We start from the raw sequence: 20,235 nt of genomic DNA on the forward strand, positions 1-20,235 counted from the left end.
TTATATGAAGCCAGTATTACCCTAACACCCAAACCAGGAAAGCACATAACCAAAAAAGAAAACTACACACCAACATCCCTGGTGAACACAGATGCTCAACTCTTTAACACAATACTAAAGTTAACTGAATCAAATAACATATCAAAAAGATAATCCACCGTAGTCAAGTGAGTTTCATGCCAGTGATTTGATTTGATTCAAATCAAATCAGGGATGGTTTAACATATGCAAGTTAATAAATGTGATATACCACATAAACAGAATTAAAAACCAAAATCACATAATCATCTCAATAGATGTAGAAAAGCACTCAACAAAATCCGGCATCCCTTTATGATTAAAACTCTTAGCAAAATAGGCATACAAGGGACATACCTGGGGAAAAGTTGAAAGCATTCCCTCTGAGAACTGGAACAAGACAAAGATGCCTACTCTCACTATTCCTTTTAAATAGGACTGGAAGTCCTAATCAGAGCAATCAGACAAGATAAAGAAATAAAGCGCATCCAAATCAGTAAAGAAGAAGCCAAAGTGTTGCTGTTTGCTGATGATATGATTGTTTACCTAGAAAACCCCAAAGATTCCTCTAGAAAGCTCCTAGAACTGATAAAAGAATTCAGCAAAGTTTCTGGATGCAAGATTAATATACATAAATTTGGCAGCTCTTCTTTTTTTGTTCTTTTTTTTTTCTTTGAGATGGAGTCCACTCTGTGGCCCAGACTGGAGTTCAGTGGTGTGATCTCAGCTCACTGCAACCTCCATCTCCCAGGTTCAAGTGAATCTTCTGCCTCAGCTTCCAGAGTAACCGAGATTACAGGCATGCACCACCACATCAGGCTAATTTTTGTATTTTTAGTAGAGACAGGGTTTTGCCATGTTGGCCAGGCTGGTCTCAAACCTCTGACCTCAGGTGATCCACTGCCTTGGCCTCCCAAAATGCTACAAATACAAGTGTGAGCCACTGTGCCCAGAAACAAATCAGTAGTTCTTCTATACACCAAGAGCAAGCAAGCTGAGAATCAAATCAAGAACTCAACCCCCTTTACAATGGCTGCAAAAAAAAAGGGGGGGATATACTTAACCAAAGAGGCGAAAGTCATCTACAAGGAAAACTAAAAAACACTGCTGAAAGAAATCATAGATGACACAAGTTAATGGAAACACATCCCATGCTCATGTATGAATAGAATCAATATTGTGAAAATGACCACACTGCCAAAAGCAATCCACAAATTCAATGCAATTCCGATCAAAATACCATCATCATTCTTCATAGAATTAGAAAAAACAATTCTAAAATTTGTATGGAACCAAAAAAGAGCCCACATAGCCAAAGCAAATTAGGCAAAAGAGCAAATCTGGAGGCATCACACTACCTGATTTCAAACTATACTATAAGGCCATAGTCACCAAAACAGCATAGTACTGCTATAAAAATAGGCACACAGACCAATGGAACAGAATAGAGAACCCAGAAATAAACCCAAATACTTACAGCCAGCTGATCTTCAACAAAGCAAACAAAAACATAAAATAGGGAAAAGACACCCTTTGCAACAAATAGTGCAGGGATAACTGGCTAGCCATATGTAGGAGAATGAAACTGGATCCTCGTCTTTCACCCTATACAAAAATCAACTCAACATGGATTAAGGAATTAAATCTAACACCTGATACTATAAAAATTCTAGAATATAACATTGGAAAACCCCTCAGACATTGGTTTAGGCAAGGATTTCATGATCAAAAACCCAAGAACAAATGCAATAAAAACAAAGATAAATAGCTGGAACTTGATTAAACTAAAGAGATTTTGTATGGCAAAAGGAACAGTTAGTAGTGTAAACAGAGAAGCCACAGAGTGGGAGAAAAATCTTCACAATCTATACATCTGATAAAGGACTAATATCCAGAATCTACAACAAACTCAAACAAATCAGTAATTTTAAAAAAATCTCGTCAGTAAGTGAGCTAAGGACATGAATAGACAATTCTCAAAGGACCATATACAAATGGCCAACAAACATATGTAAAAATGCTGAACATCACTAATTGAGGGAAATGCAAATCAAAACCACAATGCAATACAACCTTACTCCTACAAGAATGGTGATAATTAAAAGTAGTAGATGTTGGCATGGATGCAGTGAACAGTGGACATTTCTACAGTGCTGATACGAATGTAAACTAATACGACCACTATAAAAAACAGTGTAGAGATTCTTTAAACAACTAAAAGTAGAACTACCATTTGATCCAGCAATCTTGCTACTGAGTATCTACCCAGAGGAAAAGAAGTCACTATACAAAAAAGATACTTGCTCACCCATATTTTTAAAAGCACAACTTGCAGTTGCCAAAACATGGAACCAACCCAAATGCCCATCAATCAATGAGTGGACAAGGAAACTGTAGTATGTGTATATATACAATGGAATACTACTCAACCGTAAAAAGGAATGAATTAATGGCATCTGCAGCAACCTGAGTGAAATTGGAGCCTATTATTCTAAGTGAAGTAACTCAGGAATGGAAAATCAAACATCATATATTCTTACTCATACATGGGAACTAAGTAATGAAGATGCAATGGCATAAGAAAGACGCAGTGGACTTTGGGGATTCAGGTGGGAAGGAGTGGGAAGGGGTTGAGGGATAAAAGACTACAAATAGGGTGCAGTGTATACTGCTTGGGAGATGGGTACACCAAAATCTCACAAATCACCACTAGAGAACTTATTCATGTAACCAAACACCACCTGTTCCCCAACAACCTATGGAAATAAAAAAATATGTTTAAAAATTACAAAATTCTGATCTTTGAAAACCACTGTTAAGAGAACAAAAAGACAAGCCATGGATGCACAGAAAATACTAACAAATCATATACTGACAAAGGGCTTTTACCAATGATATATAAATAACTCTCAAAACTTAATAAAAATGCAACCCAACTTTTAAAATTAGGCATTATTTGAACACATACTTTACCAGAGCAGTTGTACAGATGGTGAATAAACTCATTAAAAAGATGTACTACATCACTGTTTCTTAGAAAAATGCAGTCTAAAACTACAATAAGACAGTACTACATATCTGGCAGATTGACTAAAATTAACAAGAAAGACTACAGCAAGTGCTCAAAAGGATGTAGAGGACTGTAAATCTCCCACATTGCCAGTAGAAATGTAATTTTGTACAATCACTTTGGAAAAGAGCTTGTCAGTTTCATCGAAAGCTCAACATATACCAAGCATATGATCCAGCCATTACTTATAAGTATTTATTTAAGAGAAAACAAAGAATATACCCATACAAAGATGTGTGCATAAATGTTTATAGTAGCTTTGTTTTAATATTCAAAAAAATGGAAACATCCAAAATGTCTACCAACAGATAAATGAACAAACAAATTGTGGTATATCCACATAATAGAATATTACTTGGCGATAAAAAGGAATAAACAACTGGTAGATGCTATGAGCTGGATGAATCACAAAGTAATTATGAAAGAAGTGAAAGAAGCCAGACATAAGAAGCTGAGTGAAAGAAGCCAGACATAAAAACAGTATGTATGGTGTGAGTCCATTTACATAAATCTTAGAAAATGCAAACTATTTTATGATGACAAAAACACATAAGTGGTTGCCTAGCAATATGGCCAAGAGTGGGGAACATCCGAGGGAAGTTTCAAGGGTAACAGACATGTTTATCATCTTGATTGTAATGATACTTTCCTGAGTGTAAACAAATGTCACAGCTCATCAAGTTGTACACTTTAAATATATTGTATGTGAATAATACTTAAAGTTATTAAGAAACATTATCAACTCAGCTTTCATCAAGATCCTATTTGGTACTATTAAAATCACTGACTATAGAAATTATCTAATTCAATTATTTTCAAGCTGTGCTCTGTGGAGTCTCCTGTGGGTTTACAGAGGGACAGTTTTGGCTGGCTGTAGACACCTTTATTATTTTCAACCAGAAAGGTGAAGTGACTTGCCTGCAAACACACAGACCTAGAGCCAGACCAGACTTGGGAGCCTGCAGGTCACCAAGCTAATGTTTTTTCCAATAAAATTCACTACTACTCTTTGGAATCCCCATCATGAGGCTGGCAAATGGAGATATTTCCAGCTAAAAATCCACAAAACGAAAATTTACTCTCTCTTTTATGAGTCGATACATTATCTTGGATCGTCTAAATGATGTCTTTTTCCAGCTATGTTATAGACCTTTGTATTATAAATTAGGTGAAAAGAAGTGTGAGAGTTATGTTGAATTGTAGTCCTTTGTTCATTTTCTCAACTTCATGGAATGTTAAATTTATTGAATAGAGCAAAATTTGCTTTAACTTATTTAAATAAGTCATGGAAAATATAAATGTCAATATAAGTTAGTGGTTAAGAACAGAGACATTGAAATTAGTTATGTTCAAATTCCATTTCTACAAATTCTATCTCTTTTTGTAAATGGAAAATTTGCTTAACTTGTGTCAGCCTATTTGCTCATCTTTAAGATGGAACTAAAAAGAATTTGTTGCAGAAGCACTTGTTGAAGCTAAGAGCACAGCTGCCATGAGGGTTAGATAAAACAGGGAAAGTGTTGCATTTAAAACAGTGGCTAGAGTACAGTGAGAGAGAGAGGGAGAGAAAATGGAGTTGAAATATTATACAGGAACATATCTCTTTTGGTTCAAAATAGGTGCTATAAACATTCTCCACTACAAGAAAAGGTAAAGAATAAGGCTAGAAACAGATTTTTCTCTTACCCAAAAACACTGAGAAACTGAAATGGAAATTTAGGATGTTGTTTAGAATAACAGATATCTTAGAAACCAGAACTCTGCCAAGCTGAACTCCTGACAAGTAGCATCAAATAACACTAAGGTTTAGAGTATCTTTGTTGCCAAGAACAAAATGCCTAGATGTGAGAGTCCCTATGAAGTATGCCAACCTGACCATGGAGTCCAGAAGCTCCTATTCTCATCACCTCCCAGACCCTCCACCTGCTGTCCCACTGGCACTCCAAATTCAGAGTGCTCAGCCTCAAATTCCTCACTCTTACTGCCATAATTAGCACCCCACCACACATACTTACGAATGCTGCTTGTCCTCAAGTATTCTCTACCTCACTTGTGGCTTCAATGTGGTAGTGACTATTTTCCTGTGACAGAAAGTTGAGGATCAGCCAGATTCTTCCTTCATTCTTCACATTCAACCAAATCTTCAAATTCTGTCTCTTTCCCATCTAACTCTATCCTCTTTGTTGTTTCATTCTGCCTTCAATCTTCTTGACATATGATGATAGCTTCCTAACTGGTCTCCCTCTATCCCATCTTCTCCTCTTCTAAAGAAATCACCTGCTCTGATGTTCAAAAGTATCTATCTAAAACACCAGGCCAACCCAGTCCCTCTGCTGACTAAAGCCTTTAACGCCTCCCCCAGTATCTACAGATAAACACAGGTTCCTTAACAATGGCGTAAGAACTGCCTCATTACCTTGCTTCTATTTAGGTCTGCAGCCACTGATCTGTCCTACCCTCACTCTTCCATCTTTATCTTCCAACAATATTTCTAATTGCTCCTAAAAATTAGAATATTTCTATGCCTTGGACATGCAGTTCTTTCTGCCTAGAATGCTCCTTCTCATCTCCTCTTGTCCACCTAGTGAACTCAGTGAAGCTTTCCATGACACACACTTCACAATGGTGTCCCACGAAGTTAATCACTCTGGTGTTTATATTTGTATTGTTGCCTCTAGCAGGCTGTCCTGTAAGCATTTGTTCCTATGACTCTCTACCACACTCAACTGACAACTTCTCAAACTTAGGGGTTGTGCCTTATTCATCTACGTATCTGCATTACCTAACTCAGTGCCTGGCATATGTGGTTAGAGCTTCATCTGTCTTCTAAACCAATGTGACTGTTTACTGACCCTTATTTCTCTTCCTGTTTATACAGATAATATTTTTGCATAATCTATTCTGGGAATTTCCATATACCCTGGCTACAATGCCTAATAGAAGTCAGTGTTTAAATACAACATCTTCTTCAGCTCAAACCAAAAGAGGCCACACTGATGGACCAAGGATTTGGAAAGGGGGCATTAAATCAAATATCAGGGTGAAAGCATTCCATGGCATATGGTCATGGGATGGGACAAGATCGGGCTTATTCTGGCACTGAAAAGTGGCAGGCAATTTTAGGGAATCTGGAATTCATTGGTGTTAATGGTTTTAGGGACTGTAAATCAATCTTCGGCACTCTCTCTGGCAGATGGTGTCCTTCATTATGAAAAAATGCTCTGTCATGATGATTCAAATGTTTATTGTGTTGAGTCAGCAGTACCAGCTCTTCCATGTCAGACTAACTGCTAGCAACACATCATTAACAAACTGCAAAACTCACGTGTCTCCTCATGATGGTCAGTGTTAAACTAGAACATGTTTAAAGCCAACTCTCCTAAATCCAACAGGATTGGAAAAGCAGTAATCAGCTCTTTAATCACCTTTTTTATGCACCATGGTTATTTAATTAATTGATTCTTTTAATAGCCCCAAAACTTAACTTCCTCGTGCCAATCTAAATGTTTCTTCTGCAACTGATTTGCCTTTTATGTAAAACTTCTCCCCTTTTCTCACCATTAACACTAAAGAAGATAAAGGTTTCTTTATGAATTTATCAAACCAAGTAAAGAAGCTAAAATTTACCAATACGGAACTGCCCTTTTTGGCAAAACAGAACCCAACACTCTTAGGTATGATGTCACATTAATGACATGCAACTTCCTCACCTAATGGAACCTGACTTGTGGAAACTTCCTTTGAATGAGAAGTTCTCTGTCCACTGGAAATCCAGTCCTGCAGCACAGAGAATCCAGCATTTTGTGGTTGAACAGAAAGCTCTGTCTTCACTAACAGATACTGTCCAACATTTACAGAATTCAATTGAATGGGATTCCCTTGTGTCAATGAAGAAACTCCCAGAATGGACAGAGTACTTCATAATAGAAAAACCAACTCTGTTCTGCGAAGAACTATTGTGCAATCTCATCCCTTCAGCCGTCGCTCATGCAGAGAGTTGTTTATTTAGCCCATTTTCTGTCCATATGGCACAAACCACCTTTCTATTTCTTCCACATCAGCAGAATCCTAATTTGAAATTAAATACTTGTATCCAGACAGTGGAATATTATTCAGCACTAAAAAGAAATTAGCTATCAAGCCATAAAAAGACAGAGGGGAAACTTAATTGCATATTACTAAATGAAAGCAGCCAATCGGAAAAGGCTACATACTACATGATTCCAACTATATGGCATTCTAGAAAAGGCAAGACTATGGAGTAAAAAAATTAATTGTTGCCAGGGGTTTAGGGGGAGGGAGGGTTATAGTGGATAGTTGTCATTATACATTTGTCAAAACCTGTAGTATGTATACCATCAAGAGTGAAGACTAATGTAAACAATGGACTTCGGTGGATAATGATGTCTCAGTTATAACAAATGTACCACTCTGGTGGGCAATGATAATATGGGAGGCTATGCATGCAGCAGGGAAAGAATACAGGAAATTCTGTACTTCCCACTGGATTTTGCTGTTAACTTTAAAGGTTTAAACCTTCTCTTAAAAAATTAACTTTATTAAAAAATTAAATATCTGATAAAGAGGCCTCTTCAGCTGCTTATACACATGGATATATTTTGTTTTACTGAGTCATTCTGAGGTCTTTTCTATACACAAGAATTTTAGAATATCCCTTTAGATTTCTATTTTCTAATTGCAATAATCTATCTCATGCCTTATCCTATTTAGATTTAACAGCCTAAGCTGAACTAAGAATAGTTTAGACACATAACTTGCTTGATTCCCTCCTTTATCAGAGGATGCTGGATCTCTAAAGAGAATAAATGTAATGGGATTCAATTTTAATCAGTGTAATGGTTGCTGCCTTGGTACTGAACTATCACATTTTATTCACAGATATCAATTTCATGGAAAATAAACTGCAGTGGGTTGAAAATGCCTTAAAATCACATAGTAAAGACTCTCACAGTACACCACACACTATGCTATTAGTTGCCACAGACAACCTTACTCAGAACATTTGTAGTCCTCTCAAACCCAGGCACCCTTCAAATCAAGATGAAATTCATAAAGGCAAACGGGTTTCTTCTACTCCTCTGCCTCTAGCTTCCTGCAGCCAGCAGTCAGCCAGCTCTCTCCTTTCTCCAACACTGAATCCTGGCCCACAGTCAGCTGTATCATAAAACCGTAGACTTTTAGCAAACTAAAAAATTAACCAGAACTTTAAGATAAATTGTGATTGCATGCAGTGGTTAAAAAAAAAAAAAAATCTTTCAAATAGAGCTGGGTGTAAGCAAATGCAAGCCAAATTCTCAAGATTTTACAAGGGTGTTCAAAATGTCTTGATGTTGCCTGTCTCTCGGAACTGCAAATGGGGACTATTTCATACAAGACAGCAGAGAGCACTCGTGCGGATTTTGTTTTGGGCAAAGATTTCCTAATTATTTCTCCACTTGTTGTTTGCTTTTGTAAATTTCATTTAAGCAGGTAGGGTGGAGCCATTTCCTGTTTGGCAGTGGGTGATACAGTTCTCAGGCAATAAAACCTTGGACCTCCCTGACTGAAGCATTTTCTCCATGTTTGATGGCCCTCTCAGTTTTCCACTCTTAATCAGCCACCTCCCCCACCCCCGAGCCGGAGCAGTTTATATTACATGATCTTTATTGTAAAAACACATGCAAAGTACTGTCCTACAATGGATTAGACCAACCCTATCGTCTACCTACCTTTATCTACAGGGATTTTCATAGCCTGGTAATCCATAAACAGAAAAACAAATCCCGTTCAGAAACAGGTCTTGGTATATTAGCTGCAGGCTCAACACTTCGGTTTGAGTAGCTGTTTTACAATATTATTGTTTCTCTGGCACTAACCCATGTGCTTGTGAAAAGTCAACCATATTAGCATTTTATCTTCATGTTGCTACCCTATCTGCTGCATCATTTGGCATCTTGGGGAAAGCCCATGCCCATTTTCATGCTGACAGGAAGCTTTCTGAGCTGGTACGTAGGTGGTCTCACACCTGCTTCTTGAGCCAGAGCACCAGCAGCTGTTATTCTAAAGCCTGATTTGAGTAGGCTGAATTTTGTTGATACATTTCCATTTATGAGGTAATGTTTGCAGCTTAAGATCATGTGAATTTCCACATACCTGACTGAAGAAATAAAAATTTCATAGCATCATCAAACAACCTTTTTCACGTAAAATATATACACACCCACAAGATCCTCCCACATTTAAATGTAGTCACAAAACCAGAGCAAAAAAAAAAAACATTTAGCGCATTAAAAAACGAAGCACAACAATGTCCTTGCCTCTGCCTCATATATTTTCAGCTTAAACATTCCCTGCAGTCAACAATCTATGCCTGTGCCAGCCCCTATGTCAAAGATTTCATATGCCCCAGGTCTTCTACCTTCTAAAAGTGGGGATATATACATATACATGTAATCAGACATGTGCACAGTGAAGACGGAGTAATAAGCCTCTCCAAAAGTGAAATGATTCCCCCAAAAATCAATAAATAAAAACTGTAACCATTTTCACTAATGTCTAAAGTAGAAGCCTACTATTAGTTGACTCTACAATCATACAGACAATCAGACAATGGGTCCCCAAACAAGCAGTAAAACGTCTCTCAGTGCCAGTTTTTAAACATTCAAGCCATGTAACATGAACTCCATTGTAAACTGTTTATATGTTTGCAAACCACCTGTGGGCTAATCAAATATGAATAGACCTAAAACTTTTTAAATTCTAAGCACCTGACATGAAAAATATATTGGTCAAAATGTATATTTCTCTGAATTCAGTGACTTTGATTATAATCCTGAAAAATTATAAGGACAAAATCCCTTGGGGCAGATAGAATATTTGTAATTTGTAGCTACAAATACATAGATTTGAAAGTGCCCCAGGAAAATCTGAGTAACTAGAGTGATCATATCATTTAAAAGAGGAATTAGGCACTGTATTTATGACCTCTTGTAATGAAAAAAGAGTGGTCTTCCTAGAAAAAAGGAATTTAAAATGTTTCTTCCCATTTACAGTATGGCAGAGGTACTCCCTTTATCTATCAGTCTCTTACGAATTTGCTTACCATGAGACTCATGCTCTGAAAACCTAATAAACGTTGAAAACATGGGTCAGGGTAACTGAGCTTTTAAAATTACAAAAGTGAGAACAGATTATGGCACACTCTTCATATTAAGTCAGAAAGCTAAAAAAGAGGTCAAGGTTGAAGCTTTTTTTTTATTCTTAGAGTCAATCGTATCTTCACACTTAGATATGATAGAATGCTAAAAATATGCATCACAAAAACATTGGTCATCTCAGAGAACTATTAATATAGGAAGAGCCAATCAATCTCCAAAATTATCACACTGGAAACCATTCTCTCAATGGCTGGGTGGTGTGCTCACTGGGAGAGCCGAGAGGTATGCTTCATAAACACAAAGAAGTAACTTTGTTTTAGGATGATAAAAATTCCTGGATATCTTTTCTGAGACATTTGGCACAGTTTGGGGGTTTATCACTAGGTACATTGCCAGTATAAGGGACACCATACAGTCCTATGCCATTGTCTTTGTGGAGGAACTTAGTTACCATTGAAATTGAAAACACCAACTTCATGTTGCAGATGCTGATGAGAATAGGCTGACCAGGAAACCCTGTCTTCTTTGGGGTTGCAGATGCCGTGAAAAAACACAGAAGCCCTTGATGGATTAATAAGCAAATGCAATCTCTATGTTCATGCAAACGACTATCTTCACAGTTCTATGTTGAGAAGAGCTTTTGCATATTGCCTCAACCCATTATGCATAGCAGGTGATACATAATTTCCTCAAGAACATGCATGCCACATGGAAGCGAATTGGGTTCTACACTCAGATAGATGAAGACAACTTTGCAGGAAATCCCTGCATTTGGAAGTTAACGATTATGAGGGAAATTCTACTTCAGTAACATGAACAGACTGGTCTCTATTCAAGCCTAAATGTATCCCTAATATCCCTACTTAGTCCCAGACACCCTTACACTACACACTTCCTAAAAATCAAAGGTTCCTAGGTTAATGTTTTGTAAAATGTGACCTGAGATTGGCTGAACCTCTTTCAATAAGATTATTGGTGACCTGTGCAAGAGTGGTTTCAGTAAGGGATAAGAGAAATCAGGCAAAAAAGTTGGAAGGGAAATTAACGACGAAAAGAGTAGACTTCAAAGATAGAAATGTTTTTTGGTTTGTTTGTTTGTTTTTTAAGACATCTGGCTGCAAAGGGGGAGGATGTTAATTCAAGGCTGACTTCCTCAAGCAACTGCCAAAGGAGAGTCCATGAGGTCAGCCAGAGAGTGTGTTGCACATATTAGAGAAAATCTCAGTATGCAGGTCTCCTCAGGGAACCCCCAGAGGACTCAAATTTGCCCTATTCGAGAGTGCCATATGTAGGCACCTGCTAAGCAGGTAGCTAGATCTCAATAGCATCTCCCCTAGAATAATTACCTTTTTCCTTTAACCTTAACTACTCACTCTCCATAAAAGGGTAACTTACAGAGGGAGATCCTTGCCAAACTGAAAAGATAGGAGGCCCAGGGCCTAGATGAGGAAGATTAATCGTAACTGGGAAGAAGAATATTGATAATGGGGAAGATGAAGGGTGAAGTTGTTTGCTCAGAGTCCCTCTGCCTGGTGGCATCTGTGGTATAGAACTTCATGTATGACAAAAAGAGGAGGCACCTTGAGGGGCAGGAAGTTGGGTTGAATGGTCAAGATCAAAAATAACAATTGTGGAAAATGGGAAATGGAGAAACAACTGTTCCCAGAACTAGACTATGTGGTTTCATACAAACGCACTGCATGTTTTGGAGTAAGTTATTTTGTTTTTAAGCCTCAAGTTCTTTGTTTGTAGTAAAATCACAAGCAATCTATATCATGGGGGAATAAATGAGATAATATGTGCACAGAACTTAGAACCATGCCTGGCACAGGGTTTTCTACCTCAGCAATTCTAGCCATAATAAGACACTACTCAGAAACAGGAGGAACATTTCCTGGAAGTGTAGGAGGCCCAGCTAAACTGTTGCCTGGCTCACCTAGCACCCATACCTTGTTTTAATTTTCTCCATTACACTTATCACCCAGGAGAACACTAATACTTTCATTTATACAGTTTCCATTCTACCTACTAGAATGTATGCTCAATGAAGGCAAGAATTTTTGTCTGTTTTGTTCATTAATTTATGCTCAGCTCTTAGAAGAATCCCTGGCATGGATCAGATTCTGAAAAAATACTCTATTGAAGGAGTGGAATCAATTAATGACAGTAAATGAGCGCTCTCTAGACTGGTAGATCCTTGAAGGCAAACACTGAGTCCTTTACTTCTGTATTCTCAGCCTCTGGAGAAGCATAGATGCACAAAATAGTAAGGTTAGATAGTTTCAATAGACACACAGACAGAGTGACTTGACTTCTCTACCTCCTCATCATAAGTGCTGGGACTAATGTCTCTATCTCTTAAAGTGGATTTGAAGAGTAAAGGATGTAACAGGTAAAGCACCAGCACAGTGTCTAGCACATGGAAGATGCCTCAGTGGTTATTGGCTGCATGGTCTTCCAGATCCATTCTCAGCCCTTCTCTACCTTGCCGTGTGTCCTGGGAATGGCCTCAGTGGACTGCAAACCTGGGCTCCTCTGCCCTCTGGTTAAGCCAGCAGGCTGGAGGTGGGAGAAGAGAAGGGAGGGGCTATTTATTCCCCAATCCATACTGTCCATTTCTCCTCACCTCTTCACCCCTCATTCTTTTTCTGCCCGGCCTTGGTTTATCAGCAGCTACATTCTGCTTCTGTCCTGCTATGCCTATTATAAGGCCCAGCTCTCTTTGGCTTCCAGTAATAACTCCCTCCCTTAATTACAGTAACCAGTTTGTCTGGGACTTTCTCAATTTTAGCACTAAAGTCTCATGTCGCAGAAAACCTCTCAGGTCCAGGAAAACAGGTGGTCACTCTATTCCCCTTGCCTCTTCAGTCCTAAAGCAAAATTCTAACCACTAACATCTCTAGGCCTGTGCCAGGTTATTTTCTAAAGTTATGGGATTATGAATAATTTTTACTTTATATTTTTTAGTATTTTTCAAATTAGATATATACATACATACATAAATCTGAGCAGGGCTCTGGAAGATGGAAATCTTGTGTTATAGACCAAACTGCAATTATATCACCTTTGGCCAATTACTCAACATTTCTGGTCCTCTGCTAGGTCATTTGTGAACTGGTTTATCACACCTGTTAAATTCTTGATGTTGCCTCTTTCTAGAGAAACACTAGACCACATCGATGGTTTTGGATCTCTCAGGACATGAGTTGAATAAATATCTTGAAGGAGTAATAATTTTCCCATCGGTTGTTTGATCTCTTAGTGGGAGTTCTAGCACACTACTATGTGAAACTTTTCTGAATCAAGTTATCAATAATCTCCTTATGATTGTCTAATCTAATCGCATATCCAGTCATTTCCCTGACATTTGCTATGACCTACCATAGTGGTTTGAATTGTGTCCCACAAAAAGATATATCCAAGTCCTAACCCCTGATACCTGTTTATATAACCTTGTTTGGAAATAGGGTCTCTGCAGATACAATTAAGGATCTTAACATGAAATCATCCTGCATTTAGGATGGGCTCTAAGTCCAATGACTGATTTTCTTATAAAGAAAAGAAGAGAGAGGGTTGAGACACAGAGACAAAAAGAAGCAGCTCATGTAAAGATAGAGGCAGAGGCTGGAGTTGCTCAGTCATAAGCCAAGGAACATCAGAAGCCACCAAAAGCTGAAGAGGCAAGGAAGAATTCTCCGCCCTTTGGAGACAATTTGGCTTTGCTGGCACTGTGATTTGGATTTCTAGCATCCAGAACTGTCAAAGAATGCATTTCTCCTGTTTTAAGCCACCAGTTTGTGGTAATTTGTTACGGCAGTCCCAGAAGGTAAATATACCTGCTCTCCCTTGGTTTTCAACAGAGTCTTCTGTTTTGTTTCCCTCCTGTCCTTATGTATATAAACAGTCATCCTTTCTCACCACACTTCACTGACACATTGTCTTTTGTCTCCTATAATGACATGTTTCTGCAAAGCTTTGAACTTGGCCCTCTTCTAAGGCTTATACCATAGATATTTTTCCTCAAATGAATGGTTTCCCACCATGATATAAAATCCCATAATGGGTAATGATTCCTAGTACTCTATCTCCTACAATAACACAGGCACCTCTGCCTGAATATGCTACAGTCCATTCATACCAAATATGCCCAAACTCGAACTTACCATCTTCTCCCCCAAATTTATTCTTTCTCCCTGTTCCCTAATTCAGTCAATGACATTGTCATCTATGTAACTTTTCCAAGCTTTGTAGAAATCATCCTCATCACATGGATGAGGATTACATTTCTATCTCAGACAGATTTCTTGAGCCCTCCTCACTTATCCATCCACAAAGCCACTATCTAAGATCACAACTGCCACTGATTCAGGTCGCAGCTACTGCAACCAGCTCCCTGAGACAAATATATCTCAATTTTTGTCCATTCCCACCATTACCTTCAAAGTTATCATCCTGAAAAGTCAAAATCATCTTCTTCCCAGTTTGACTTCAGCATTTCCTCTGGGTCACATTCTACACAATTCTCTGAATGTTTTCCATAACCCCATCTTTTTCTTTTCCAATGAAGAAACACATAAAAATAAAAGTGAAGGAAGACTTATTTACCAAAATAATTTCAACAGTTCTCTAGTTGAGAGTAAAACTAATCACTTTAGAAATGTCAGCATTTCCGTATTCATAATAAATTACTTGCAATGTAACTAATGAGCACACTGCACTGTGGGATAGAAGCTAATGACAAATAGCCATAAGAACAGCCCAATTCTCCTTAGTATATAATACAAAGCCTTCAGAATTTTGGTAGAATTTTTTTTTCTTTTGAGACAAAGTCTTCCTCTATAGCCTAAGCTACAGTGCAGTGGCACAATCTCAGCTCACTGCAACCTCTGCCTCCAGGGCCCAAGCAATCCTCTCGACTTCAGCCTCCCCAAGTAGCTGGAACCACAGGCATGCACCTCCATGCTGGCTAATTTTTTTTCTTTCCTTTTTTTTTTTTCTTGAAACCAAATCTCACTGTGTCACCCAGGCTGGAGGGCAGTGGCACTATCTCAGCTCACTGCAGCCTCTGTCTCCCAGGTTCAAGCAATTCTCTTGCCTCCACCTCCTGAGTAGCTGGGATTACAGGCACATGCCACTACATCCAGGTAATTTTTACATTTTTAGTAAAAATGGGGGTCTCATCACATTGGCAAGGCTGGTCTGGAACTCCTGACTCAAATAATTCACCTACCTCAGCCTCTCAAATGCTGGGATTACAGGCGTGAGCCACCGCACTCAGTCACACCAACTAATTTTTATATTTTTTTGTCGAGATGGGGCTGTGTCATGCTGTCCAGGTTGATCTTGAACTCCTGGACTCAAAATGATCCTGCCTTGGCCTCCCACAATGCTGGGATTACAGGCGTGAGCCATTGCACCCAGCCTACCGCAATTTTTAATTTTTTCTTATTCTTCATATCACATCCTATACTCTAGCGACACTGAATTACATTGCATTTCCTGAAGACATCTGCTTATTAACTGTGAATTCGTATTATGTTCCTTCCACCTATAATGTCCTTCACACCCTTGTGCAACTGGAGAGTTGTCCTGTCAAGACTCTACTTAAATTGTACCTTCTCTGGGACATCGTCCCTGAAACTTAGACACAGTTGCTCCTTGCTCCTTCCGGTACAGCATTTTATGGGTACCTATAATAATTTCCTGTGGTTCCTATAGCAAATTAAAACAACAGAGATTAATACTCTCATGGTTCTGGAGGCCGGAAGTGCAAAATGAAGGGGGCGGTGGGGTTGGTTCCTCCTGGAGGCTGTGAGGGAGAATCTTCCTTGCCAGTTCCTAGCTTCTTGTGACCTCTGGCCACCTTAGCATTTCTTGGCTTGGGGATGCACAATTCCAATCTCTTCCCATCATCACATGAACTTCTCTGTGTGTTTCTGTGTCTCAAGTTCCCCTCTCCTTCCTCATATAAGGACACAGTCAAAGATTTCGGGCCCATTCTAAATCCAGGATGATCTCATCATGAGATCCTTCATTACATCTGCAAATATCCTGTTTCTAAATAGGTGTATATTTATGGGTACTTGGGGTTAGGGCTTGCACATATCTTTTTGTGGGACACAATTCAGCCCAGCACAGTATGCATGTCAGACTGCATCATTCGCAATTTGTTCACATGTAAGCCTCTTTCACCAGAGCGTGGGCTCCTTGAGGGAAAGAACCAGCTTTTTTTTCTTAACTAATTCCTAGAGCTTGTCATAGCACTCAGCATCTACTAAGTATTAAAAAAAAAATGTTTGTGAAAAAGAAGGGGAAAACCAGATGGATCAAAAATGAAATTATCCCTTTTCCTCTCGTGTAGCTACTCTTCTCTTCCAAGAGTCTTCCACACACAATACCTGTAACGAGAACACTACAAAGAACCATTCCCTAATGGCCACCAAAAGTGACACTGAAGGTTTTCTTATCTTTCCACAGAGCTGCAGATTTGAAAGCATTGAAAAGTATTTCAGCCCCTGCCTTGAGTCACTCTGTACCGTTAGGTTGATGAAGTATCTGATAAACTAGACCGAGGGGAATCCATCCTGCTTTTAAAGGCCAACAGAGAAATGCTTTTTGAAATGTGCATTTGTGATGCCATTCCCTTTGTTACTTAGTTTTGTAAGTGCCCCATTTTTCCTTACATATAATGTTGCATGTCCCAGGCTTTCATCCCTCTGCCAACCACGTAGAGGCTGATTTTGAGACCTTAGGAAATCCTTTCCATTCGCTTCCCTCCTCTTGGAAACTGAACACAGCTCAAGAGGCAGATAATCTAGAGTTCTTGGCCCGAGACAACGCACTGAGATTTCCAAAGCTCCATCTGAGAAGCTCTAAAGTTCAACAATAAGCACAACACTGACTTTTAGAAGAAGGGTAGTGGATCACCCAATTAATTACTCAAAAAATTTCCACTTACAACTGTATAACTAGCAATTATTCATTTCTTTGCCTCTTAACCCTGGACTTTTATGCTGCCTATAAAGCCAAAAAATATTATATCTTGAGGTTGCAAGATTAAGTTTCATTTTAGTCCCAGAAAGAAGTCAAAACAAAAAGGAGAGGGGAAAGGGGAAACACACCTCTAAGCCATGCATAGTTAAGGATTTGGTTTCAGATCAATGTTAAAAAGCAGAGATAATTAGAAACATCATATGATTTGTATACAACACAAGAACTGCATTGCTAACTAAAACCATAACTGACCTAATTTTACTGAAATTTTGTTCCAGTGAAACTGACAGACATGCAAGAAAGAAATATAATACAAGCAGTGGATGATCCATATTTTCCCCTTGAGTTTCAAATACATTCCTCAGACAGTGTACAATGCTGACATGTTACTGACAAGAGCATAGGCCTTCAGATGGCCAGCAAAAAAGAGTGTCTGCACATCAGAAAACCCACAAGATTACAGCCACTTTGCCCCAACAAGACTATGATTTTTTTAAATTAAACCTCAGTGTATTCAGAGTATGGAACAGAAAGCTAATTTAAAAACAGTCCGTCACAAAATCCTTCTTCTTCATCAAATACATTAACAAATGTAAAGGTCCTGTCATGGGAATTCATTTTTTTCTCTTTCAATATAGGACAAAATTAACTAAACCTCTACCCTCCCCTAAATGATTTATAGGTCCCTAATTTTACACTGAGGGGTACCCACATGACACAGCAAGTAACACCCCGAAGTCTAATCTCTCTTTCAGACAATTGCTCATTCTTTATTACAGCTATTCCTTCATGTAAACATTCTTGTGAAAAGGGCACAGTTTGTAAGTTATCTCTGATCATCTGGCAGGATTGAAGCTAGAAACTGGTATTTTATTTAACTTGCTCTACTTGGAAATACCTCACATCAGTTCTGCTTTCACAAAAGGCATCAGGCTGTGCTGTTTTCTCCTACGTATTTCATACTGAATCCTGGTAAGCAAATGCTTACGGAGTCTACCCAATAAAGTATCAGAATATAATGTCAACAATAGCAAAATTGAGAGGATCCAGGGAAAATTCTTGTCCATAATTGAGGATGAGAGCACCAGCAAATTGAAAAGTCCAGCCTCTGCAACATCTTATCTCCATCTAGGCTGTGCGGCATTATCTAATGCTGCTTATCTGTCTCCCTCCTTTCAAGTAAGGACCTGCCCTGCATTCTTGATTCCTGTAGCTTTAGCAGTGAAAGATAGGATACCCTTGCCACAGAGGTGACTGAGTTCACTATTGTTTAGGTATTGGCTTATTTATTAAAGAGATGTTGTCTTACAGCAATTGAAGATAACAGTATTAGCTCCCAGTAAACCTGCTGAGGTATTGTCTGTTCAAGATTCAAGTAAAGATTGGTCAGTCCCTTGACCAAACACCCAGTTGTTACCATTGCTGACGATTTCAGGATGGAGGAGATGGGCATTGCTGTCTGGATTTCAGAGGACTGCTGAGACTTATTACCTTTTTCACTGGAAAGCAATTCTGTTTCTACAGGAATAGAGCCTTGGATTTGATTCTCTAAAAATTGTCCTGCAGGTTGTTTACTCATTCAGTGAACATTTATTGAGCATGAGACACTGTGCCAGATGCTGGGAAGTACTGTGGTGAAGAGAAACTCTCCCTTGCAGAGTAGTGTGGGAGAAAGATCTACAAGCAGATAGTCACAATATAGAATGCCAGTGGTGGAATAAACACAGTGCACTGCTGTGGAAAGAGCCAGACAGAACTGGGTCCAGACCCCAGCTCCACAGCTCACCATTGTGCAGCCTTGAATAATTCTGAGTCCCAACTTCCGATCAATATAATGATGACATCTTTTTTATAGATTTGTTTTGAGAAATCAGTGAGGAAATGTATGCAGAAAACAAGTGCTATGCCTGAGATGTAGGAGATATTTAACAAAAGGAAGTCACTACTGCTGCTTTGGGGAAATAGAGACTTCAGAGAAAATAAGACAAAAACTCATTCTGCCCCAAAAACAGAACAATTACTGCTTGGGGAAAATAATATGTGAATGAGGTCTTAAAAGATATTGCTTCAGATATTTTTTTATGTGTGACAAACCAGAACTTACTGCCTGAAAACACTCATCTTATTTTGCTCCTGGTTGTGTTGGTCAGGAATTCTGGAAGGGCTTAGATGGGTGGTTCATCTCTGATCCACACAGTGTCCATTGAGGCAGTTGAGGCTGAAGGATCCACTTCCAAGAAGGTTCCTCACTTGCATGACTAGTACCTTGGTGTTCCTTGGACTCTCCTCTTCATGCTCCAGGGCTTCTCCACGTGGCTTGGGCTTCACACCAGCATGGCAGTCTCAGGGTAGTCAGATCAATTACACGGCAGCTGGCTTCCTCCAGAGCACGCTTTCTAAGTGGTAGGAGGTGAAAGCTGTGAGTCTCTAAGGCCTGGGCTTGTCCTATTCCATTGATTAAACAGTCACAGAGCCTAGCCAGATTCAACATGAAGGAATACAGACCCCATCTCTCAATGAAAGGAGTAGCAACAATTTGCAGCCATCCTTAATCTATTACAGATGTGTGGGAAATCCTTAGAGAACGGGAGGGAAACATTTCCAGTTAATGAGAAGAGACTGTGTGGACAGAGGCTGCAGGTAGACCCAGTTTAGAGTACAAGGCACATAGTTGGAGGCAGGGTCAAGTGGGCTAGTGCCTGTTGTTCAGCTTCTTAAATACTTTTTATGTTGCACCTGTACAGGAACTACAGCGCCTCATCACTACCTTGAAAGTAAGAGTATTGACCCTCTAATTTGGGATTTCTCATCCTGGTGATGCCATATCTTGTGATGATGGGAAAAGTCTAATGCTCAGTGATTATTAAGCAAGCTCCTCTACAGCGACCCTCCCCTCATTCTTCTGCCCTTACAACCAAACCTTTTTTGACTCCTTATTGAACCCTGGACCATAGATCAAATGTAACATTTACTGCAGTATATTAACATCATATGCAT

At 39.0% G+C, this 20,235-nt stretch overlaps 1 long non-coding RNA gene across 2 annotated transcripts in view; it reads right to left on the bottom strand.

Annotated features, from left to right (window-relative positions):
• Nucleotides 1–20,235, bottom strand: part of LOC128928537 (uncharacterized) — a 309,660-nt gene that overhangs the window by 178,271 nt on the left and 111,154 nt on the right. Inside the window, exon 4 of one of the 2 annotated variants that reach the window (XR_013522300.1) lies at nucleotides 6,798–19,634. The exons of the other annotated variant lie outside the window; for it this stretch is intronic. This is a non-coding gene — a long non-coding RNA (uncharacterized LOC128928537). Of the gene's footprint in view, nucleotides 1–6,797; nucleotides 19,635–20,235 lie in introns of those variants that run through there. 2 annotated transcript variants of the gene reach the window in all.

This window comes from Callithrix jacchus, chromosome 9 (genome assembly GCF_049354715.1).
Source record: "Callithrix jacchus isolate 240 chromosome 9, calJac240_pri, whole genome shotgun sequence".
NCBI classification, from domain to species: Eukaryota; Metazoa; Chordata; class Mammalia; order Primates; family Cebidae; genus Callithrix; species Callithrix jacchus.